Source organism: Pristis pectinata, chromosome 2, assembly GCF_009764475.1.
Source record: "Pristis pectinata isolate sPriPec2 chromosome 2, sPriPec2.1.pri, whole genome shotgun sequence".
Classification (NCBI taxonomy): Eukaryota; Metazoa; Chordata; class Chondrichthyes; order Rhinopristiformes; family Pristidae; genus Pristis; species Pristis pectinata.
The window spans coordinates 80,676,558-80,702,589 of NC_067406.1; the positions used below are offsets into that span (position 1 = coordinate 80,676,558).

Here is a 26,032-nt window from a genome sequence, read left to right on the forward strand (position 1 = left end):
TCCTGGTAGGCCCATTGTTTCTGCCTGTTCTTGCCTCACTGAACTTATCTCCTCAGACCTTGACTCCATCCTGCCTCCCCTTGTCCAGTCTCTTCCCACCTACATCTGGGACAGCTTGCCTGCCCTCCACCATTTTGACAACTTCCTGGCCCCCCAGTGCCTCACCTTCACCATGGACGTCCTGTCTTTATACATCTCTATCCCTGATCAGGCGCTCCACTTAACAAACCCAGTTCAGTCCAAGGCGGATGACTGGGTGAACTCAGGTGGTTTATTCATCAGAGGAAGACACGTCCCTTTTAAAACATTTGCAGTGTCAGTTAATGGCCCTGAACTAGCTTACTCCCAACAGTCAGAGTGGAGTTAGGCTCTTATCTACGACTTTCCTCTCCTGGTCAGACTGCTTGTGTTTTAGAATTTTATGTACATCGACACAGGCCACAGCAACCACCATAAGTGAGCTGTTTGGGCTCCAATGAGTTACTACACCCCTTCCTGCAAACTTGAGATTCCCCAAGTCTTTTTTGTTCTGCCCAGTTTCAGAGGGCATTGTTCTTATTCTGCACTCTAATTATAAACCATGGTAAACACTGAAATAAAGACAGAAAATACTGGGATACCTAGCAGGTCAGGCAGCATCTATGGAAAGAGAAACAACGTTAACGCTTCAGGTCAAAGATCCTTCTCAGAACTGGGAAAGAAAGAAAACAAGTTGGCTTTGGGTAGCAGAGAGGATCCAATGGGGTGGATCAGACAAAAGGAAGGATAAGCTGTACACAAGGTCACCTAAACAATGAGTTATCAGGGATAGTTAGAGAGAGGGAAAATGATCAGAAGAACATTAAAGCTATGAAATGAGGAGAGACAGAGAGAGAGAGATAGAGGAGGGAGAGGAGGAGGAGAGGGAGGTGGATGGGGGGAGAGAGGCGGTACGGAGTGGGGGGTAGGGAGGGGGGGGGAGAGAGAGAGAGAGAGAGAGAGAGAGAGAGAGAGAGAGAGAGAGAGTGTGAAGGGATATAAAAGATGCAAAATTCATCTCTCTTCCACCCTCTCATTTTCTGCTTGAGCTGGATCAGTGAAGTGGTTTCTGCTTTTATTTCAGATTTCCAGCATCTGGGTCTTTTTTGCTTTTCAATGAATAAATACTATCCCCAGCCCTGCCTCCCCTCATTCCCTGTCACACATAGATTGAAAACGCAGGCTTTAAATAAAACAACCGCACTTTGCCTCTGGGTGAGGGAAGTGGGGAGAGTGAACTGAATAAAGAGTTAATCAAGTAAACTGATGAAGGGTCATTCATCTGAAACGTTAACTCTGTTTTTCTCTCCACAGATGCTGCCTGTCCTGCTGAGTATCCCTGTTTTTATTTAAATGAACTATTAAATCCTGGCTATCATCGCACTTCTTGAGAGATGGCCCATCTGCATTGACCCAGATGACTGGTGAGTATTCTGTTACACTTTTTCTAATTCTTGCGGTCTCTCTGTCAGATATCCAGAATATGTGCCAAGGATTGGAATTGATTCTCGTTTTGAGTGCTGCACTGCAGAAAACTCAACCAAGCAAAAAGTCAGTTTTCAGAGGAGCTGTGCTAATGACACACAGATTCTGAAATGCATCATTGGAAGTTCTATTTAGAACAAAAGTTGGCATCGTTTTGCACCCTTGGACACTATTCAGTGAATATCACAGAGCGCATAAGAGGAGGCAGTCTTTAAATATCAAAAACCTTGGACCAGAACCAGAAACTGTTTACAGAACTCACAAGGTCAGCTGAAGTATGGCTACTCATTTCATCACAGCTCCTGTGGTGAACATACAAAATGTAAGGAGTGTGGTTAATACCACCACAAACCATTTCTTTTCATGGTTTATACTATGCCTTTCCTGCTTTCCTTTCAAAACCCCATATCCTCGATTTCTAAGTGTCCAAAATCTACTTCAGCCTTGTTTGAACTCAACAACGAGACATCTATTGCCTCTGTAATAGAGAGTTCCAAAGAATTAAAACCATCTACATAAGGAAATTGCTCCTCACCTCAGTACTAACTGGCCAGCCCCTGATCCTGAAGCCATGTCCTCCACTTCTTGAAGACAGAAAGAGACAAAGGCAGGTCAACAACACTGTACAACCTTTACCTCTCTCTTTAGATCTATGTTGCAAGGGCAGAGTTTTACCTCTAAGTGGATTAACTTCCTCAGGAATGCACAGGGAGAGTTCACCAGATGACACACAGACAACAGCTGCAGCATCTGGTGTTGCTTGCAGTGGTGGACAATCAGGAACCGACTGTCTGGAAAGGTCAGATTGCATCCATCCTTAAACTCATATTTGGAAGTTATAGTTCTTACCTTTAAGTAGAGAAGATTTAAAGTTTACTTCAAAATTGGAAGCTGTGCCTTCTAACCAACAATGGCTGATGGGTATTGTGGGTATTATGAATTCACCACCTGAATTACCCTATCTTGTTGGAGAAGTTTGTACAACTGCAGCCCATCATGGAGCAATCATCAATAGCAAGCCCACAGTAGCAGAATCTTGAATGTCATTTATTCCATCTCCTCCAGCTGCTACTACAGATGTCTTAGAATCCAAGACAGAGAGCCTTCCTTTCTAGCTTCTGCATCCTTGGAGTTATCATTCACTACCTTTCTGTCATTGGGCCTACTATCTGCTGAATCAGCAGTCGCCATGAGGCACTGGTCAACATCATTGACAGATGGCACACCATAATCACCTTGAGCCGCAGCAGTCTGGGCTGCCACAAGAGGGCAGCAGAGTGGCAATGGTGGGATCGTGACTGATGCCATCCTGAGTGCGAACAATCAGTTCATGTTTTAGTAAGAAATCAGCTGAAGAGTCTCTTCCTTGATCACCTTCTGAGGCCATTGTGGTAGGAAAAAAACAACAAATTAGAGGAACTTTCCATTGATGTACCCGCAAAATGTCTAGTCTGGTGAGAGCTGAGCGTCAATCATTTAACATTCAGAGCAAATTCCAGGCTGTTAAACCTTCTCTGTTCAGCAATGTCTAATAGTCCTTAATCACTTACTTTAAGGGGGGGGGGGGTGGTGGGGGTTAAACAAATCATACAAAATAGGGGTTGTTGGATCTCCGAAATGTTGCTTTAAGCATACCAAAGTACTATTTCCTCAAGGCTTAATCTCACATGGCCCCTAACCATTCACTTCCAGGGAGAGTAAGTGTTCAATTCATGTAGGAAGGATCTGTCAGATCATCAGAAATGTCACAACATTACTAGAAATGTCACTTTATAACATCATCCAGCAGGCAGTTTGTTGGCAGATACATGCATTTCCTTAATTCTTCTGGTATTAATTACCCCAGTGCATAGAGTATTGTTATAACTCATATAAACCTGGCTGCAAAGAAAGAAACTCAGTTATAAAAACCATATTGTGCTTCACCGGAGAATACAGTGTAACATGTAGAATATAAATTACTGCAATCAAATATACTCCCAGCATACAGCCAGGATCCAGACATAGTAGTGCTGAGTTTATACACTGCCACTGACCTGCCAGGGATGTGGCAGTAGTGTGGTGGGCAATTTTGCTCCCATGCCTTTACAACCAAGCAACTTTAGCAGCTAACTGTAGTGTCCTCCCCATTCAAAAAAATTTTTGAGTATTGTGTACTTATCTTCCATCCGTTCAATCACCCCTGTTACTTTGATCCCTTCCACAAGTATACAGATGAAGTCACCACCTTGATCCATGGATTATGAAGATTTTGCAGCATGTTGCACCTTCTGTGGGTCCCTGGACATCGTCACAATCATCACATTGTCCCCCAGCTCTCCACCTTCATATCACAACCCCTATCATTTCACAGAAACATAGGAGAGAATTTTAACTGCCAAGAACAGGTTGGTTGGGGTCTCGTTGGAAATAAAAAAATGTAGGAAACTGAGGTGACTGTAACCTTGCCACAACGTGCCCACAATTTAATAGAGGCACATGCAAGGCATCCTGTTCACCAGAGACTGCATGACTATGCAGTCAGGCTAGTCACTTATTAGCACAGTTGGAAACATCATTAGCTCAGGGCAATAAGGCAATTTGGAACTAAATAAGTACTTGAATGTAATATCCCAGCTCAGAAAAGTGGCCAATGAAAAGGAGCAAGGTTGTCACTGACTTGATTGCAAACTTGAAATTTCAGAGGTTCCAAGGTCTGTGAAGGATTACACTTACAGCTGCCCTGTCAACTCCTTCTGGCAGATACCTTGAACAGAGAAAATAAAAATAGAAAATGTTGGAAATACTCAGCAGGTCAGGTTACATTTCACTCTTGCAAAGAGAAACCTGGGAGAGAGGGGGGTGAGTGGGGCGATAGGGGTCAGGGTAAGGTAAGCCAGAGGGAATGCAGGGTAAAGCTCAGAGAACTAAATCATGAAGGACAGAAGGAAGACTGAATATCAAAGCCCATCAGATGATTGGGTTGAATGGTTTCTTTCTGAGTTGTGTTTTCAGTGGCCCTCATTTTGCGGTCAATAGCAAGCTGCTAATATAAATGAAAGGTCTGCACTTACCTTTGGCTAACCTCCAAGCAACAAGCCATGATAGCGCAGTGGTTAGCACTGCTGCCTCACAACCCCAGGGACCTGGGTTCGAGCCTGACCACAGGTGCTTTCTGTGTTGAATCTGCATGTTCTGCCTGTGACTGCATGGGTAACCCCTGTGTGTTCTGGTTTCCTCCCACATTCCAAAGATGCAACCTTGGTACGGTAACTGGCTTCTGTAAATCAACCTTAGAATAGGTGGGTGGTAGGAATATCAAGTTGGTAGCAATGGACATGTGAGAGAGAACAGATCAGCGGGACATGAGTGGGGAAACTGGATTGATCAGGTTGCTCTGAGAGCTGTCATAAACTCGATGGGCTGAATGGTCTCCTATATCTTGAGAAATGTATGAATATGCCATCCCAAGCTTCAGTGATGAAGCACTGTGTGGCAACAAGGTTTTCCATGTACAACCGCTGGCCCTTGAGAGGGGGAGGGCTTCCAAGCATTGCTACAAAATAGCCTGGCAGACAGCTAAGTAATATCTGCAAGCTTAGCTGGCTGTCAAAAGTGTTCAACATTTCTGAATATTTTCAAAATTACAATATAAAATATTTAAATGTGTATAAAAATGCTTAAGACAAGCAAAAGAATTTAAACAATCCAAACACATGAAAAATGAAAATTATCCATAAATTACCTCTGAACCTCACAACCATTCTTTTTCATTCAAGTAAGTGGAGTGACAGATCCTGTAGCTCGTGTAACTTAGTGCTTGCTGTTCAGGTGGGTTCCCTTGTGCTGGGTAATTGTTGCAGATTTGTAATTTGCTGCTGGGTTCCTTGAGGAGTCAAACCTCAAGGCACATCTTGAAAAATACTGCAAATGGATGACAACACATTCAATACGGAAATCCCAAAGTTGTGGCAAGTTTTGGGATGGTTGGGTGCCTGGTGGTGGGGCAGAAATATTGGCAGTTGCATGGGAAACTTCTGATAATTCAAAATCTGGACCAATATAATCCTATGCAATCCTCATGGTGAATTGCGATTACTTTGAATTACATTTCCTGCTGCTTCTGCATGATGTGCGGCTTCAACAGAGGTGGAAGCAGCTGACTGAGATCCCTAATCTGATTAATGATCTGCTTTTGGCCTCATGGCCTCAGAGCAACTTAAGGGTACAGGTAAATGAGAGCTCCAGCTTCTCTGTAGGGGCACATCTAGTCACTGGGAGACAAGGGAGAACAAACTGGACACTGGCAGAAGGCATCAAGCTGGGGATAGAGGGCGTCAGGTGAAAACACTCTGAACGGAGTTCTAATTTCCATATCCCCTCTTGCCATTGTTCCTTTCATGGGCTATCAACACAGCTCTCCTAATGCACTGCTGCAAACCAGGTAGATTTTCAAAGCTACCACCCTGTTTTGGCAATGTGAAGGTTGGTATCCACAGTCAACACAGACCTTGTCATTGCCTGCATGGAAAAAGAAATCAAAGCTATTCTCTGTAGCCTATCCAGCTCACCAACACTACACTTGTTTACAGATCTGGTGTACTCTGTGAAGCATGGTACGCCTTTTCCTTTGTATCTCCTTTTTATCTGGGTATATGATGAAATCCAAGGTTAAACATGGAACTATTGCTGTTATATTTGCTACTGCATGCCACCATTTGATATTCTTAATTACAGAAGATGCCTGAATAAATTCTGCAATAGATTGTGGCTCAGGCTACATAATACCTGACACATCTGTCTAATGATTAGTAAGTAGGCAGTACTCAGCACAAGTGGTTTATTTACAATAATTAGGCACTTTACTAAAACATGAACTAAAACTCAACATAACACTTATCTCTGAAATCAACAGAATAGAGTTAGTACCCATAATCTAATGCTCCTTACATGTCTTGAACACCCTGACTATCAGTGTACACTGCAGAGGGAGGTTGATTTGTCTGCATTTACTCCTGATGAATGGGCGTTGCTTGTTCGAGGAAGCTATTAGGAGGCGGCTCCCCCTCGTGCCAGATTTTATAAATGCATCAGTAATTGACCTGGTCTCAAACAAGAGTCACAAGCAAAAGCTTTAACTGCCCATTCTATCTCCAGATGTTACCTGACCTGTTGACTGTTTCTAGCATTTCTGTATTTGTTTCAGATTCCCTGCAGTGACAATGTTTTTGCTTCATATGTTACTTATTTAGAATTACAGTCACTCCAGAGATTAAAATAGTGCATACAAGCTAAAGGAATCATTTTATCTTACGTTTTCTAAGTGAATTTTCAGTTCAGCAGAGATTCATTTTCAAGTTCTGGTGCACATTGGATTGGACAAGTGCCCTTCATCATTACATTTCTTGAATAAAGGCAGCTTTTTAATTATTAATTAATGGTGTTATTTATTAATGATGGTAAAATACAGTTCCAAAGCTATATTTTATTTTACATTTAAAAAGCATGGAAGGGATGTCATAAGAACATTTCTGTAAGAGTAGGAGTGGCTCATTCAGTGCATCGGATCTGACCTGGTACTTGATGATTCTATCTCTTTGCCAGAAATCCAGCAAAAAATCGTCACCATTGGTTGTGAAAATTTTAATTGACTCAGCAGTCACAGCCTTCAGGGAAGAGGATTCCAGATTTCCACTATGTATAAAATTGCTTCTTTACTTTGCACTTGAATGGCCAAACGTAAGCTTGTTTGGGAATCTTCTATCAAAAAAATAAGAACATAAGACACAGAAGCAGGAGGAGTCCATTCAGTGCCTTGCATCTGTTCTGTTTCTCAATAAGATGATGGTTGGTCTTTAACCTCAGCACCGCTTTCCTGCACTATGCCCATGTCCCTTGATTCCCTCAATGTCCAAAAATCTCTCAATCCCTGTCTGGCCCATAATCAGTCACTGAGCCACCACATCCCTTTCGGTAGAGAATTCCAAAGGTTCAAGCCCATCTGAGCGAAGAAATTTCTTCTCATCTCTATTCTGAACACACATCCCTTATTTTGAGACTATGTTCTCTGGTTATATACACCCTAGTCAGGGAAAATAACATCCCTGCACCTACCCTGTCAAAAACCATTAAAAAATGTTATATGTTTTCACAAGATCATCTCTCGTTCTTCTCAATTCAAGAGAACAAAGGATCGTTCTGCCTAATTTCTCTTCATAGGACAGTATCCCTCTGCAACCCCCTATCCCAGATATCAGTTTGGTGAACCTTCACTGCACTCCTTCTATTGCAAGTATATACTTCCTTAGGTAAGGAACCGGATCTGAGTGTAATATTATGGGTGAAGTTTTACCAGGGGCCTGCATGATTTCTCAATATCAACCTTATGAATTCCTTTGTCATTTTATATGACTTAATTAGATCTGACTTAATTGGATCACCTTTCAAGCTTTGAAACTAAAACAAAATCTGTCAATGTTTCACTACAAATTAATCCTGGTATTATTTTGGAAAACTTGCATTTACAACTCTTTAACAATTGTCTGCAGGATCCATGCAGTATAGTTTCCTTTAACACATGTGATAAGTAATCAACTAATTACATTTACTAAATTAAAAATGAAACTTCATTAAGTTACCTCCTTTATTCTGCTGCAGTAGAGATAATCATGGGATGTCAAGTCCCTCTTTACACCATAAACTTCAACTCCCTTAATCATCCCAGTGAATTCATGCAATAAATTTTCTAAGGCTTTAATTACCAAACTTGCATGAACTACAACTTAACCACTGCCATGTATATTTATCTCTTATGCTCCTATTTATCAAACCCATTTATGATATGTTACTGCCTCGGTTTTCACCTGCACTTTCAAGGATTTATATACTTAAACTCCTTTCTATAATTTCCCAGAACACATATTCTAGTTTTTTGTTTTGCTTCGCATTATCATTTTGGAGCAGGTATGAAGATTCACTTGTCCAGAAAGATTAAATTATCTACTCTCTCCATAGATGCAGAGTCACCTGTTTTCTGTTAGATATCCACTAATTTTTAGTTTTTGATTTTAGTCTATAGAAATTCTCTCCAAATTAATTGAGTGTCTATTTTGAAACAGCAGATTAGCATTGTACAAGATTCTGAATGGCAAATAAATTGCTTAAGTAATAAAAGAAAAATCAAAATGTTTGCAGTATTACAAGACGTATTTTAAGATTCACAGCTCTTCATGTAATAAGTATTTATCTTCATTACAAAGGTATTTGACACTCTATAGAAATATAATAGAAAAACAACAGGAATATAATACACAAACAAATTATTCCTCTGCTGAAAAACTGAAATAAAATGGATAATGATGTAAGTACTGATCAGGACAGGCAGTGGCTGCCGAAAGAAAAGTAGAATTAATGTCTATCTCTCATCGGACAATTATAATAATCTTTCATAGTTCTCACCATCTAAAAAGCTGTCTCGCTGATCCATTTAAATACACAGATAAACACTTGCAAAATTATTGGGATTAAGATTATTTAAATAATTGTTATTTTTTTTTAAAAACTGCCAATCAAAATTGTGCTTGAAGAAATCCAGAATGTATTTGTACTTACAGTTGGTTAGGTCTCTATCTTAAACCAGAGTGTCAGAAAAACTCATGAATTGATGCAGTCGCACTTTATACATTATCATTTTTTTCTCAGGGTGAAGTTGGTGTTTAACCCTGTAAGTAGCATCATATTATGTCGTGCTAACTGGAGAATGAAACATCACTCTTTATCAGACGGTACCAAGCCAGGTACTTGAACAGACATTGAATGCTAATCTACTGCACCATCTATGTCCTTCTAGCACCTGGTCAGACACTTGGATTTTGGAGGCTCAGTAAGGAAGATAGTTTGTTTTCTTTTCCAGATTACTTGCATATCACAAGCAGATGGGGACAGACGGGACAGCAGTCCATGCTGAAGGGTGCAAGGCACTCTGAACTCTGCTGAGCTGGAGGCAGGTGCTATACCTCGCAGACTATTAATGAACTGTATAGTTCTTGAGAAGCAGCAAAGAATGTGTGAGGACCCTTTCCTTCCCTCCTCCAGTTTTTGTTGCTCTCTCAGGAGATACATGGCCAGAGATTTGGAAGTGTTGGAAGTGTACCACTATTTTATCAGCACCATGTGAATAAAATGCATTTTGTGGGGGGGTTGTGGAAGGTGAAATGTGTTTGTGACCACTTGCTGACTGAATTGCACCACATTAAAATTTCAGCAGAGTACTTCTAGCCATCAGACACAACCTTCACTCCGGTTGGACATCAAAGGCTGCTTCTTCAATTTCCTGGTCCACTTGGCCTGGGAATGCCCATTGCTGGTCTTCCCCAGGGCAATCATTCTGGGCTGGGACACAACACATGCCTACTTATCCACTCTCCACTGGACCACCCTCTTCCTCATGTTAGGTACCTCCGCCCGTCAATTACACCTTCCCAGCTCTCCTCAATAACCTCGGTCCTGAACTCCTGATCATTTAACTCCCAGGCCTCTGGATCCCGAGTTCCCTGAATGATGTCCAGATACCTCTCCTGCTTCCATTGCAGGACAGATCTCAGGCCAGCCATCACCTGACCCCTCCCTGCCTTACCAAGACCTTGTACTCCAGGCAGCCACTTCCAGACCTCTTTCTTTTGAGCCCTGATTGACAACCAGCCCTCTTCCCCACTCCTCCCCACCCAGCCTGGAGCTCAGATGGCATATTTTCCTTTGTGTGCTCCAAAGTACATGAAAGAATGATTGCAATGGCATTTCAGTAACAGCCAAGCCCTCAGTTGCCACTGAGGTTTTCTGTGTTAAGCCAGTGATTGAAATAGACTTTGGTGCATCATGAAGGGACTCCCTAGCACATATTTCTCCCCACAGCAATCCTGGCCACAGAGTTCCCAGGTGACTTCCAGCAATTCTCAGCGGTGAAGTGATACATTTGGAGGGAGACCAGCGGGCATTGGCTGCAAACCCTGACAGTGTCTCAAATGTGCAAAGTATGAACCAACACCTGTTCTCCTAACTCATAACCAAGAGCAGTATGAAGACCAGTCCCCAAGTTTAGAGGCAGCAATACATCATAAAAGTCCTTTAACAATTATATCACGCATCATATTGTGTGGTCTATTTCATTTTATAAGAAACTACAGATGCAGTTGATTTGACTTTGGTTGCTGGGATTTGTTCTGTGAGTTGATGCTATATCCAGATAGGATAGAAACCTGTTCTGTTAGGACTGTTCCTTTCTGGAGACTACTAGTGACAACAGATTGGGTTTAGCGGCAAATATCCCTCAGTAATGATGTGGTGTGATTTTTAGGGAGAGGTTCAACCTTTTAACACAAATTGTGTTACTTTAGCGCAATTGTTTACTAGTTTAGTGACAAAGTTGCATTGTTGGATTAAAAATATGCACCCTAGTGTGTGCTATGCTGTTCTGGGGAACCTGGATTGATTAAAGATAAACTGTTTCAAATGGTCTAATTAGCTTTTCATTCTGATTCCTGCACAATATGCAGGAATGTTTACTTCTCACCGAACTTTTAGTTAACCAAGACAATTCATAAATTTGTCATCTCTCACTATGAAATGTAATCACTGCTGATGTCTTGAAGTGTGTGACCAACTTTGATGACTGTCACTCTGAAAATTAAACATCACTGGGAGATTTTTAAATTGACTTGCATGCTGTATTGCTCTTGCCAGCTGTAAGTCTGCTCCCAATAGATTCCTGGTGCTGACAGTGCAACACTCACAAAACTATATTCCCTTTGCTCTGAATTGTAGATAGCAGTTTTGCTTTCATAGCAAATCTAACTGAAAATGGTAGGAAAAACAAAAATATGTGTCTCTTAACTAAATGCAAAAAACAAAGTGCTGGAGGAACTCAGCAGGTCAGGCAGCATCTGCAGAGAGGAATGGACAGATGCTACAGATGCTGCCTGACCCGCTGAGTTCCTTGAACATTTTGTTATTGTTTGCTCCACATTCCAGCATCTGCAGTCTCTTGTGCCTTTCTTAGCTAAATGTTGTGTTTCTCTTCTTTCAGCTTTGTGTTGAATCTCTGTCCGAAATTCTCACGACATTGTTACTGACAGGATATTTGCCACTGAGCCCAATCTGCTGCCATTAATGGTCTCCAGAAATGAACAGTCCTAACAGAACAGGTTTCTATCTTATCTTGACACGGTGTCAGTTCATAGCACAAAATTCAGCAAAAAAAGTCAAATCAGCAGCATCTGTAGTTTCTCGTGAAACAGAACAAACCGCACAATATGAAGTGTGATGTAGTTGTTGAAGGATTTCTATTATCTATTACTCCCTCTAGATTGGGGGTTGGTTTCCATGCTGCTCCTGGTTATAAATTAGGAGAAAAGGTCCTGGTTCACATTTTTCACATCCACAGTACTGTCAAGTTCATCTTCATGCATGCTACATTTGCCCACCAATTTTGACCCTATTTCTGCTTTTCTGAATGCATTGATTCCTAATATGTGCAGAAGCACATATGTACCAGACAATTACCAATACCTGTACCAAGTGATAACTATGTACAGTATGCATGTGGTTTGATGAGGAGTATTGGCAGGTTACTCAAACATGGATATCATCATATTCAAGAATGGACTATCTTTTTTTATGACAAGGCGCAGGTAGACCAGGTGGTGAGGAAGGTTCTTTTTTGGACTGGAGACCCATGACTCATGGTGTTCCCCAAGGGTCGGTGCTAGGCCCATTACTCTATGTCATCTATATCAACTACTTGGATAAGAATGTGCAAGGCATGGTTAGCAAGTTTGCAGATGACAATAAAATAGGTGGTGTCATTGATAGTGAAAATGGTTATCAGGATTTATAGAGGGATCTTGATCAGCTGGGTAAGTAGCTGAGGAATGGCAAATGGAGTTTAATTCAGATAAGTGTGAGGTGTTGCATTTTGGGAAGACAAATCAGGGTAGGACATTCACAGTCAATGGTAGGGCCCTGAGGGACCTTGGAGTACAAGTACATGGTTCCCTGAAAGTGGCATTGCAGGTAGGCAGGGCGGAGAAGAAAACTTCTGGCACACTGGCCTTCATCAGTCAGGGCACTGAGTATAGAAATTGGGATGTTATGTTGCAGTTGTATAAGATGTTGGTGAGGCTGCATTTGGAATATTGTGTTCAGTTTTGGTCGCCCTGTTATAGGAAAGATGCCATTAAGTTGGAAAGAGTGCAAAGGAGATTTACGAGGATGTTGCCAGGACTTGAGGGACTGAGTTATGGAGAGAGGTTGAGCAGGTTGGGACTTCTTTCATTGGTGTGTAGGAGAATGAGGGGCAATCTTACAGTCGTGTATAAAATCATGAGGGGAATAGATAGGGCGAATGCGCACAATCTTTTTCCCAGGGTTGGGGAATCAAGAACTAGAGGGCATAGGTTTATGGTGAGAGGGGAGAGATTTAATAGTAACCTGAGAGGCAACTTTTTCACCCAGAGTGAGCTGCCAGAGGAAGTGGTTGAGGTGGGTACATTAACAACATTTAAATGGTACTTGGACAGGTACATGGATAGGAAACGTTTAGAGGGATATGGGCCAAATGCAAGCAATTGGGACTAGCTTAAACGGGAACCTTGGTCAGCATGGACCAGTTGGGCTGAAGGGCCCTTTTCTGTGCTGTATGACTGTATGACATGATGACTTTCTATTGACTCTATTTATTGCCTATCCCTAAATGCCCTTTTGAAGAAGGAGGTGAACCGCTTTCTTGAACTGCTACTGTCTTTCTGGTGAAGGTACTCCTACGGTGATGCTGAGGAACAAGTCTCAGGAATCAGATCCAGTGAAATTACAATACCTTTGCAAATCAGCATATTTTGCGACTTGGAAGGAAATTTGCTGGTGGTTCCATTCCCATGCATCTCAGGCCTTTGCCTGGGTGGTTGATAATGTGAGTTTAGGAGGTCCTGTTGAAGAATCCTTGGACAGTTGCTCAGTACATTTTGCAGATGGTACACACTACAGCTATGGTGAATTGTGGTGGGACTGAACGTTCAGCATTATGGATGGTGTGCCAATCAACTGATGCTCGTGTCCTGTTAAAGGACAAAAAAAGGATACACTCATCCAGACATGTGGAGAATGTTCCATCACACATGTGTCTTGTGGATGCCCAAAGGGCTTTAGAAGACAGGAAGCGAGTCACTTGGTATAGGATTCCGAGCATTTAAGGATTTGGAGCAACAAGCAATGTTCTGGAGGAACTCAATGGGTCGAGCAGCATCTGTGGGAGGAAAGAAATTGTCGACGTTTTGGGTCGAAACCCTGCATCAGGACTGAGAACGGAGAGGCGAGATGGTCAGCAGAGAGAGGAGAAGGGCTGTGGTAAGAAAGGATTCCAAGGTGATTAGTGGACTGTAAGATGACAGGCAGGTAGTGCCAGGAAGGGGAGGTGAGCAGGGGTGGAGTTGATGATTGAATGACAGTCTTCCAACTCCACCCCCGCTCCCTTCCCCTACCTGGAACTACCTGCCTGTCATCTTACACCCCTCCTCAGTCCACCAATCACCTTGGAATCCTTTCTTGCCACTCCCCTTCTCCTGTCTCTGCTGGCCACCTCGCCTCTCCGCTCTCAGTCCTGATGCAGGGTTTCGACCCGAAACGTTGACAATTCCTTTCCTCCCACAGATGCTGCTTGACCCATTGAGTTCCTCCAGCACATTGCTTGTTGCTTCAGATTCCAGCATTTGTAGTCTCTTGTGTCTCTATTTAAGGAGTTGGTCTAATTAAATTTCTGATCAATCATAACACCCAAAATGTTGATGGTTGAGTTAAATATCAAAGGGAGGTGGTTAGATTTTCTCATTTTGGAGATTGTCATTGCTTGGTCCTTGTATGGTGTAAATATTGGTACACTGAGGATAATAAGAAAATCAGAGGAGATGCAGTTTGAGTGGGAAAGTGAGTTTGAGGTGCTGTAGAGCCATGACATTATTGAATGGCAGAACAGGCTCAAGTATGGATACTTTTACTCCTATTTATCATGATCTTTCAGATGTAACTTGCCATTTATTGGCTCATTCCTGAACGATATCCAGGTCTTGCTGCATGTGAGTACAGACATTCTGATCATTAACAAAGATACTGGAGCACAATGATCTTATCAAAAATCCCAATGTGATTCCATTAATAACAATTTTTTTCTGCAAGAAATTCCTTTAACTTATCCATCAGAAAATCTGCCAGCCAGTCTACAACTACAACTCTAATGTAGTAGATTTTTGTGTGATACATTATGTTTTGTCTTCAAATTTAAAGACACAGAGTGCCAGTTGAGCTACTGATATCTAGAACTGCTTTAAATATCTCAGCTCTGACTTATCCGATGCCTTGTAAGCAATCAACATTATTTCTGTTTTATGTTCTACATCCCTGTGTGAAAAACCCAAGAACCATCATATTATCGTAATGGCTTTTTTAAGTGCTCTTTAAAGATTAAACACCTGCATCTGATTCTTTCATCCTCGTAACTCTTGTTACATTATGATATTCCCACTTTTTCAGTTTTTTTCCAAAGTATGCAGCTTCACATTTGTTTATATTGTAATATATCTGCCATGCAAGTTATCACCTCTCTAACTTGTCCATGACCTCCTCTGCCATCTTACATTCACCCTCATTGTCAGCCACACTTTTAACCTATCAAGTGCTGCTTTATATACAGGGTATTCCACCAGTTTTGATGACTCTGGAGAACATGGTACACAAGCTTCTGATGTGTACCTTCAGTCCAAGAGTGGATTGTGGCATGCTCCACATGTATGTCAAGCATCAGGCTCAGAAGAAGTTCAGAGGTATCTGCAGAAACAATTAGCAGAAATCAAAAGTTGAAAAATGTTCTAACATAATAGTCATCCACAGCAAAATAATTTATCATTCCCAACCCCAAGACATCATTGCAGGAGTTCTTCAGGGCCAGTGTACATGGCCCAACCAATGATGAAGCACCGCTGCTTCATTGCCCTTCCTTCCATCATAAGGCCAGAAGTGGGGATCCTCACAGATGACTGCACTATTTTCACTTACATTCACAACTCCTTGGCACATGAAGCAGTCCATGCCTGCCTGCAGCAAGATCTAGACAACATTCAGGCATGGGCAGATAAGTGGCGAGTAACATTTGTGTAACAGAAGTGCCAGGCTATGACTATCTCTAATCAGAGAGAGTCTGACCACCTGTTGTTGATGTTCAATGGAATTACCATCACTGAGTGCTCCACCATCATATGTTGTGGTTCACCATTGACCACAAATTTAACTGGACCAGTGACAAAAATTCCATGGCTACAAGAGTAGGTCAGAGGCTGTGGGTATCCTGCAGTAAATGACTCACTTCCTGACACCTTGTGATGAAATGCTCTGCACTTGCCTGGATAGGTGCAGTGTCAGTAACACCCCGGAAGCTTAACACCATTCAGGATAAAGCAGTCTGCTTGATTTGCACCCCATCAACCACTTTAAACATTCATTCCATCCACCACCAGAGTGCAGTGTCTGCAATGTTCCCCGACTAAATGCACTGCAGTTACTTCCCTAAGCTTCCCCAACAGCCCCTCCCAAACCAACATCCTCTACCACCAAGAAGGACAAGAGCAGCAGGCACATGGGACACCACCACCTGCAGGTTCCCCTCCATCCCACACCATCCTAACTTGGAAATATACCGCTGGTCCTTCACTGGGTCTAAATCCTGGAACTCCCTATCCCCTGCACTTCACAAGGACTGTCGTTATTCAAGCAGATGGCTCACCACTGGCTTCCAAATGGTCTTGCTGGTGACACCCTGACCCTAAAGTTGATTTTTAAAATAATCCATTTGTTTTAAATTTTTGGATCCAGAATGTGCCTCAAGACTTTAAGAACTAGAAGTGACCATATAAAAGTGAATTTTGTTCCCAGTATCTTTGTTTAAGGATTTGTTATTTACGTAGTTGTGAACTTTACTTATCTATCTCCAACTGGAGTGTCATCCTAAATCACGTTCAGGGAAAGTGTTTGCCTGAAAATAAAACGCATTTCAAGTGTGTGTCTTTAGAGGGCGCCAAACTTGCTTTCATTTAAAAATGCTTGACTCCCACCCTTTTGAAGATTGACATATTTGATAAAACAGAAATATCAGTTTTAAAGTATTAGAGAAATTCAATTATATTTTAGCAAATGCATTTCAAATTGCAGCATGTTTTACTCAGGTTTTATTTTTAAAATCCCCTTGTATATACTTCCAACGGAAAAGGAAAAGGATAAATTCACACAGAACTCCTTCACTGGAAAATTTGCTTTGGTTATATGGGCGATGTATCTGTCACAAATGATATGCACAAAATATGAAATATCATGGAGTGCTAGTAATATAAAAACATGTTTACAATTACACAACCCAATGCAAACTCATCAGATCTAAAGTATTAAGAAGAGATGTCCATGGGGGGGTGGGGGGGCAAATGGCCACAGCATCTGTGCTGTGACACAAGGACCATCTGCACCTTAACATCCCCTTGGAATTCTGCCATGTCAATCCTAATACACTACAAAAGTAAATTTAAACAATATTAGAGTTTTGTTACTTATTTGATGGTGAAAATTGCTACCACACCAGGAAAACAGAATATATGGAACAGAGTTCTGAGGCACTGGCAATATTTTCTACAATAAAATCTCATTTTTCCCACTAACTGAAAGATATCACGACTAACCATTTTCAATTCATATGTGGATCAAACAAAGAATGCAATTTCTGCCTGCATCCCGATTAATATTGGTGCTTGGATCTCATTTGCATTAAGCAGGGAGCTGCCAGCATTAATCAAACTGCTTAGAGGCAGCTTGTCATTTTCAAGGGTAGAAGAGAGAAGCCAATTCGCAACTCTGAAAGGCGGGGGCCATCGAGAGGAGTGAGGGCATCTTCAAAGATGGTCAGCATGTTACTGTGGCAGAAGCTGGAATGGCATCAGACAGAGACCCCAATATACAAAGTGCCAGGCGATGCTTTGAGGAGTGAGCAATGGAGAAAGTCTGCTTTTATTCCCAAAGGTAATGGGGCAGCTCAGTAATTGTTGCGAATCATGTGTTCAGAGGACAGTCTCTGCCCCCATGGAGTCAACCATTCACTTGCTATCCTATGGCAAAGAGTGGGAGAATGGGAGGACTGTATAAATGTATCAGGTAAGCAGACACAAACCTGTCCGTGAGTGATCGTGCATTGGTTGCTCATTAACAATGACAGTAGAATGATTGTCTGAAGGTGCCCCTCTGCACTGCTTCAACAAAAGTGACATGAACCTGCTTAACACAACCATGGACTCAAGTTGAATGATGTTACTGACATCCTTTGTTACAATTTAGAATGGACCAGAGGTAAAGTAGTACTGGGCTACAGCCAGCTTAGGTCTGCTTACATTTCGTTACATGAGATGATGTGACATTGTGACAGCAACAAGAAGCTGTCCCCTTATGCTCCTCAGGGAGCTTGTTGGTATATTCTCCTGGGCCATGACATTCCTCAGGGAGGGTAGGGATTCCAGTAACTTCATCTGTTTAACTGGAGCTTTGCTTTTCCTCCTATAACACAGCACTTTCACTAAAGAAGAAACAAAAAAACGGAGACACGGGCTGACCTGCTGAGTATCTTCAGCATTTTCTATTTATCTTTCAGATTTCCAAGATCGACAATATTTTACTTTTCAATAACTCTAATCAACATGGAATTGCCAAGAGAAATTACCTGGTTTTTGTTGTTAGAGTGCCACAATGGTATAGCCAGTAGAACTGCTGCCTCACAGCTCCAATGACCCTAATACAATCCTGGCCTCCCATGCTGTCTGTAAGGAGTTTGCATGTTCTCCCTGTGACTTTGTGGGTTTCCTCTGGGTGCTCCAGTTTCCTCCCACGTTCCAAGACAGGCGGGTTGGTAGTTTAATTGGCCAGAAGACTGATGGGAATGTGGGTTTTGTGTAAATATGCGTTTGATGGTCAGAGCGGAGTTGGTGGGCCTGTTTCTTTGCTGCATCTCCCTATGACTATGAGAAACCCATTATGATTTTAAACTGATCAGCTACACCTATAAACTACCAGTCAACTATGTCCCAAACTTTAACTGAGAAAGTAACAGAGTCTTTTACATAGTGCAGTAACTGCTTTCTCCTGACCTGTACCATCAGTATTTTTTTTACAAAATAAACTTTATTCATAATAAAAGACAAACTATATACAATTTCAAAACAGTGCAAACCTTTACAGTCTTGTACAGATCATTCATTAGTGTTACCTTTTTATATAGAAAACAGCACCGATGCCGCACGTCTGGCTCCCTGGAAGCTACCCGGTCCCGTATTTACAATATTTAGGAGCTTTCTCCCTGTCCCCGCCCTTCCCTCTCCAGTGGTAGAAGAACCCTAAACTGTAGTCCTTCCCCACTGAGCCCTTGCGTTGGCTGCGTCCAGCTTCAGTGCGTCCCTCAGCACGTACTCCTGCAGCCTGCAATGTGCCAGTCGGCAGCATTCCCCTACGGACATCTCGCAGTGCTGGAAGACCAACAAGTTTCGGGCAGACCAAAGGGCGTCTTTCACCCAGTTGATGACCTTCCAGCAGCAGTTGATGTCTGTCTCTGTGTGTGTCCCTGGGAACAGCCCATAGATCAGAGAATCCTCTGTTACGCTGCTGCTGGGGATGAACAGTGACAAGGACCCTTGCATCTTTCGCCACACCCTCCTCGCAAACCTACAGCCCGCAAAGAGGTGGGCGACCGTCTCGTCCCCAGCGCAGTCCTCTCGGGGCAACGCACGCTGGAGTGAGGTTCCAACCACACAAGAAGGATCTGACTGGGAGGCCCCTCTCACCACCAGCCAAGTGAGGTCTTGGTGCTTGTTGGTGAATTCTGGCGATGAGACATTTTGCCAGATGGTCTGGACAGTCTGCTCAGGGAACCACCCTACAGTATCCATTGAGTCCTTCTCCTGCAGTGCCTGCAGGATGTTCCATGCTGACCACTGCCTGATGGACTTGTGGTCAAAGGTGTTGGTCTGGAAGAACTTTTCCACGAAGGACAGGTAGCGCGGCAGCGTCCAGCTGATTGGGACGCCGTGTGACCATGGGGCCAGGCGTATCCTTCGCAACAGCAGGGACAGGTAGAACCTCTGTACATAGTGACACTTGGTGCCCACATACTTGGGTTCCACGCACAGCCTGATGCAGCCACAGATGAAGGTGGTCATCAGGAGGAGGGCAACATTGGGGACACCTTTACCCCCACTGTCCAGGGACTTGTGCATGGTGGTCACAAAGACTATGAGGAACTGGTTACTTCAGTTCCAGATAATATCAAATAGGCATTGAGTATACTGCTGCTGAATTCACTTGTCCAAAAGGTTGACCCAGACGATCTGTGATCAGATTATTGACCCAGTCTATCTGTGATCAGATTATTGACCAAGCCTGCCCATGATCAGATTGTTGAACTGAATTACTTATGAAGGAGGCTATCTCCAATTTTCTCAAACAAATTATTAACATGGACCTAATGTGGCCATTGGATAGTCATCTGGTGAGCTAATTGAGCAGTTTATTCACGTTTTGCTATACTATGGAGGGTGAACTCAGTGCTCCTAGAAACACTGAATGTCTGCAAGAACTGTTGAAGGCATACTGCAGCTTGGTTCTCTGTGGGTTCTTCGAACTAACTTTCTAAACAGCGCCATTTTCCTGTATTTTTTCCACTTCTATTTAAGTTTCCTCTTCTCAAATATTTTCTGTTTCTCTTTGAATGGCTCCACTGGGCCTTGCATTACTTGTTGGATGGTAGTTTTGACAATACCACTCTTTTTCCCCCCCTTCTACTTTCTCAAAATATTCCAGGAGATCAAGTATCACAAAGCTGGCTACAATCAGCCCCAGTGGATTATGTGGGGTCAGGTACCATTGCTTCCTGATCATGGATCACATCCTGCAATGCTACTGGCCTAAACAGTTTAAGTCTAAAATATGGCAGGAAGGTAGCTAATGTTGTTCCCATATTCAAGAAGGGTGGTAGGGATAAGCCAGGAAACTACAGACCAGTGAGCCTTAAGTCAGTCGTAGGGAAACTATTGGAAAAATTTCTTAGAGAGAAATGAGGATAGGTTGAGTAAGCTAGTGCTTTTCTCTTTGGAGATAAGGGGGATGAGAGGTGACTTGATAGAGGTGTACAAGATGATAAGAGGCACAGATCGAGTGGACAGTCAGAGACTTTTTCTTGGGGTGAAAATGGCTCACACGAGGGGACATAATTTTAAGGTGATTGGAGGAAGATATAAGGGGGATGTCGGGGTAAGTTTTTAACACAGAGAGTGATGGGTGCATGGAACGCACTGCCGGCAGAAGTTGTGGGGGCAGATACATTAGGGACATTTAAGAGACTCTTAGATAGACACATGAATGATAGAGAAATGAAGGACTATGTGGGAGGGAAGGGTTAGATAGATATTAGAGCAGGATAAAATTTTGGCACAACATTGTGGGCTGAAGGGCCTGTACTGTGCTGTCATGTTCTATGTTCTATGTTCTGTGATAGGATTTATGATCACTTGGAAAGACAGGGACTGATTAGGGTGAGTTGGCATGGCATCCTGCCTCACAAATCTTGAGGTTTTTGAAGAGGTACTAAGAAAATTGATGAAGGCAAGGCAGTAGACGTGGTCTACGTGGGCTTTAGCAAGGCTTCTGACACAGTCCTGCACAGCAGGCTGGAGCAGAAGGTTAGAGCACATGGGATTCAAGGAGTTTTGGCAAAATGGATTTAAATTGACTTGGTGATTGAAAGCAGAGGGTAGGCTGGAGGGTTTTTTTACTGACTGGAAGTTTGTTAACACCAGTGTACCACAGGGATCAGTGCTGGGACCATTCTTGTTTGTCATATATATAAATGACTTGGATGACAATATCTGTAGTCTGACAAGAAAGTTTGCTAATGACATAAAGATTGGTAGGATTATATGTAGTGAGGATGGTTGCCTAAGGATACAGAAAGACATAGATCAGCCGGAAAGTTGGGCAGAGCTGTGACAGATAGAATTTAATCCAAACAAGTGTGACGTAATACATTTTGGGTCATCTAATATGGGTCAGACATATACAGTAAACAACAGGGACCTTAGAGGCATTAATGTACAGATGGACCTGGGAATGCAAGTTCATAGCTTCCTGAAAATGGAGACATAGATGGAGAGGGTAGTGAAGAAGGTGTTTAGCTTGCTTGCCTTCATAGGCAGAGGTAGTGAGTATACAGTAATAGTTAGGACATCATGTTGCAACTGTACAAGACATTGGTTAGGCCACACTTGAAATAGTGTGTGCAGTTCCAGTCACCACACTATAGAAAGGATGCGGTAGTGCAGAAGAGATTCACCAGGATGTTTCCTGAAATGGGGGGCTGTAGTTACAAGAAGAGATTAGATAGGCTGGGATTGTTCTCACTGGAATGCAGGAGGCCTTATAGAGGTTTATAAATTTATGAAGGGCATAGACAGGGTAGATAGTCAGTCTTTTTCCAAGGGTAAGGGAGTTTAAAACTAGGGGGCATTGGTTTTTCATTTAGGGGGTGGTGGGTCTAGGGAACAAGCTGCCAGAGGAGGTTGTAGAGGAAGGTACAATCGTTGCTTAAGAAGCATACGGACAGGTACACGGATAAGAGAGAAATGGAGGGATCGCGGAGGAAAATACAGGAAAAAGGGACTAGTGTAGAGAAGCATCTCAATTGGCATGAACAAGTCTGCCTGAAGGACCTTTTGCTGTGCTGTGTAACTCTATGACTTTGTGACTCTCACTCTATTAGAAGTTTTCAAAATAAAAAAAAGCTGCAGATGCTAGAAATCTGAAATAAAATAAGAAAACTCTGGCAACTCTCAGCAGGTTAGGCAGCATCTATGGAAAGGGAAATCAAGTTAACGTCTCATATTGGAGACAAAGAATCTTGAACCTTAAAATTTAACACCGTTTCTCTTTCTACTGATGCTGCCTGACCTGCTGAATGTTTCCAGAATTTCCTGTTGGAAGTTCTACTTACATGAATGTCGATTTCATCCATGATGGGTTACAAAAGATGAAAATGAGTAATTGTTCTTTTGCATTTGATGTCATTTCCACATAAATCCTTAACTTGCATTTCTGGGAATCTGCACTCAAAGGGTTAACATTGTCAGCTTTCGTGTTGCTTTCAAAGGGCCGACAGACCTGGTGATGGCAACTTTGTTTTCTGTGCAGTGGTGCTCGTTGTTTAAAGTATAAATCTGTATGGCTGATGGACCAAACACATACAGCAAATCTAAACAGAACACTGTGAAGTCAATAGGGATTACATAAATGCTTTGTGGGTGAGGGAATGAGTCATTCATTTTTTTCAGAGGTTGGACTTGTTTTTTTCAATTGTAACTTAACTGAAGTGCAAATATCATTCTCACTTACATTAAAAAGTGACAACATGTATTGTAATTTATTACCACTTCTTTTGTTTGATCTAGCACTCAATTGTTCATATGACAAAACCAAATAATAATATAATCTGACAAACCAACCAGTGCAGGATTTGTACGTGGGCATAAGAGAACAATGCAAAGTCCTCCCACCAAACATATGAAGACTTATGCTTAAACTGGGAGAGGTGTCTCACAGAACAGTCAAGCAAAAGTCAACACAGTCAAACTCACAGAATCATTCCTTTCAGGTATATCTTATCACAATACCAAGTATGCTGGTTCCACCAGCAAGATAGACCCTGCAAAGGTGAGAGCACCTTGTTATATGTTCAGGACAGAGTGACCTTGGGAATCCTTGTCATTGATTCCATGAATTCAGGTCAAAGACAGCAAAGGAAATCTCCTGTTGGTTTCTATCTACTGCCTTTCCTCAAATGATGAATTGGTATTCTTCCATATTGAATGCTACATGGACTAAACACAGAAGGGTGAAAGGACACAGAATTTAACTCTCAGCATCCTCACCAAGGGTGTCTCGGTTACAACACCTCTGCCAAGGTTGGCTAAACCTTGGAAGATACAGTTGTCAGAGATAAACATCACACCGTGTAAACCTATTCAGCTCACCTTCACCAGTTAGCGTACCGGCCAAGGCACCACTGGTTGAAGTAATGTTACCTCGCCTTAAGGTCCCATATTCACACTGAGGGCATCCTCCATTACACTATGTGGCACTTCTGCTATGCTAAAGTTAGAACAGACCCAACAGCTCAAAACTGAGCACCCATGAAGTGCTGTGACTCATCAGCAGCAAGAACATTGTGTTCTATCATAATCTAAAACCTCACAGCCCTGCAGATCTCCCACTCAGTCTACTAATCCAATGAACAATCTGCTGGAGGAACTCAGCAGGTCAAGCAGCATCTGTGGGAGGAAAGGGCCCCAAAGTACTGGTGGTCCTGATGCAGGATTTCGACACAAAACATCGACAATTCCTTTCGTCCCACAGATGCTGCTCGTTCCACTGAACTCCTCCAGCAGATTGTTTGTTGCCCCAGATACCAGCATCTGTAGTCTCTTGTGTCTCTACTAACCAAATGAGCCAGGGATCAGTCTTGGTTCAAGTAGTACCTACAAAAAGTCATGCCACAAATGAAGTAACAACTAAAGGTGCAAGTTAGGAAATATGGTATGGTATGGGGAAGAATGTGGTTGACAATATGTTTGTGATATGACATTACTGGTAACTTAATTTCACCCCTTTTTTATTTTTTCATCCTTGGGATCTGGGTGTTGCTGGCAAGGCCAGCCTTTATTACCTGTTCTTAGTTGCTCTTGAGGAAGTGCTGGTGAGCTGCCTTCTAGAACTGTTGCTGTTCTTCTGGTGAAGATACCCCACAGTACTGGTGGGAAGGGAGTTCAGGATTTAGACTCAGTCTATTTTTTTATATTGATATATTTTCAAGTCATCTTGGAAGGGAGCCTGCATGTCGGGGTATTGCCATGAGCCTGCTGCCCTTGTACATTTTGGTGGCAGAGGTAGCAGATTTAGGAGGTGCTGTTGGAGTAGCCTGAGTGAGTAACTGCAGTGCATTTTGTGGATGGTACACACCACAGACACTGAAGTGCTGGGATTGTATATTTTCAGGTGCTGGATGCCAGTCAAGTGGCCAACTTGTACTGGATGATATCAAGTTCCTTGAGAATTGTTGGATCCGTATTCACCTGGTCAAGTTACACTCCAGACTTGTGCCTTGTAGATGATGGAAAGGCTTTCGGGTATCAGAGGTGTCAGAAGGTGAGTCACTTCCTGTAGGAAACCCAGCCTCTAAACTATTATTATAGCCACAATGTTCATATGGCTGGTTCAGTTGAGATTCCAGTCAATGGTGACCACCAGGATGTTAATAGCGAGGGAATCAGCAACGGTAATGCCATTGAATATCAAGGACATGTGATTAGACTCTCACTTGTTGAAGATTGCCATTGTCTGGTACTTCTGTGATATGTTACTTGCCATTTATTGATCCATACTTGAGTGTTGTCTAGGTCTTGCTACACGCAGGCATGGGCTGCTTCATCTGCTGAGGAGTTGCAAAAGGAATTGAGCATGTTACAGTCATCAGTAAACATCCTCACTTATGAAGTTGAGATGGAAGTAAGATCAACAATGAAGCAGCTGTAGGTTGTTGGCCTAGGACATTCCCCTGAAGAACTTCTGCAGTGATGTCCTGGGGCTGGGATGATTGACATCCAACAACCACAGCCATCTTCTTTTATGCGAGGTATAACTCCAACCATTGGAATGTTTTCCCCCTGATGCCCATTGACTTCAGTTTAGCAGGGCTCCTTGATGCCACACTAGGTCACGTGTTGCCTTCATGTATCACCTCATCTGTGGAATTCAGCTCTTTGGCCCATATTATGAGGTCTGGAGCTGAACTGTCCTGGTAAACCCCAAACTGTCCATTGGTGAGCAGGTGCTGCTTGACAGTATTTCTGAAGACAACTTCTATCAGTTCACTGATGATTGAGAATAGACTGATTGTTGGGGGTAATTAGCCAGGCTTGATTCATCCTGCTTTTTGTAAACAGGACATGCTTGGGCAATATTCCACATTTTCAGATAGATGCCAGTGTTGTAACTGTTCCGGAGGCACAGTTAGTTCTGGAGTTCAGGTCCTCAGTACCACAAATAAAACATTGCTGAGTCCCATAGCTTTTACTGAATCCGGTGCTCTCAGCGATTCTTGATATCCCATAGAGTGAACCGAATTAGCTAAGGACTGGCTTCTGTGAGGGAGGAAGCCAAGGTTGATCAACTACTCAACACTTCTGATATAAACATGCTTTGAAAATGCAGAAGCTCTCCCAATCATGAGCTGGTGACTACCATTGTCATCAACAATGTGTCAAGTGTCAATTACTTCCCAAAAATCTGCTTACAATGCTCCCTCTAGGTTCTGCTGGGATCACCAAGCTCTACACCATTTTACAACTTTGCTCCAAACATTGGTAAATAGTTAATGCAACAA

The 26,032-nt window shown here is 42.5% G+C and overlaps 1 long non-coding RNA gene across 1 annotated transcript in view; it reads left to right on the forward strand.

Moving 5' to 3' along the window:
• Positions 1–1,337: 1,337 nt before the first annotated feature.
• Positions 1,338–26,032, forward strand: part of LOC127567002 (uncharacterized) — a 58,068-nt gene continuing 33,373 nt past the window's right edge. Inside the window, exons 1-2 of the long non-coding RNA XR_007955830.1 lie at positions 1,338–1,442; positions 24,646–24,795. This is a non-coding gene — a long non-coding RNA (uncharacterized LOC127567002). The remainder of the gene's footprint in view (positions 1,443–24,645; positions 24,796–26,032) is intronic.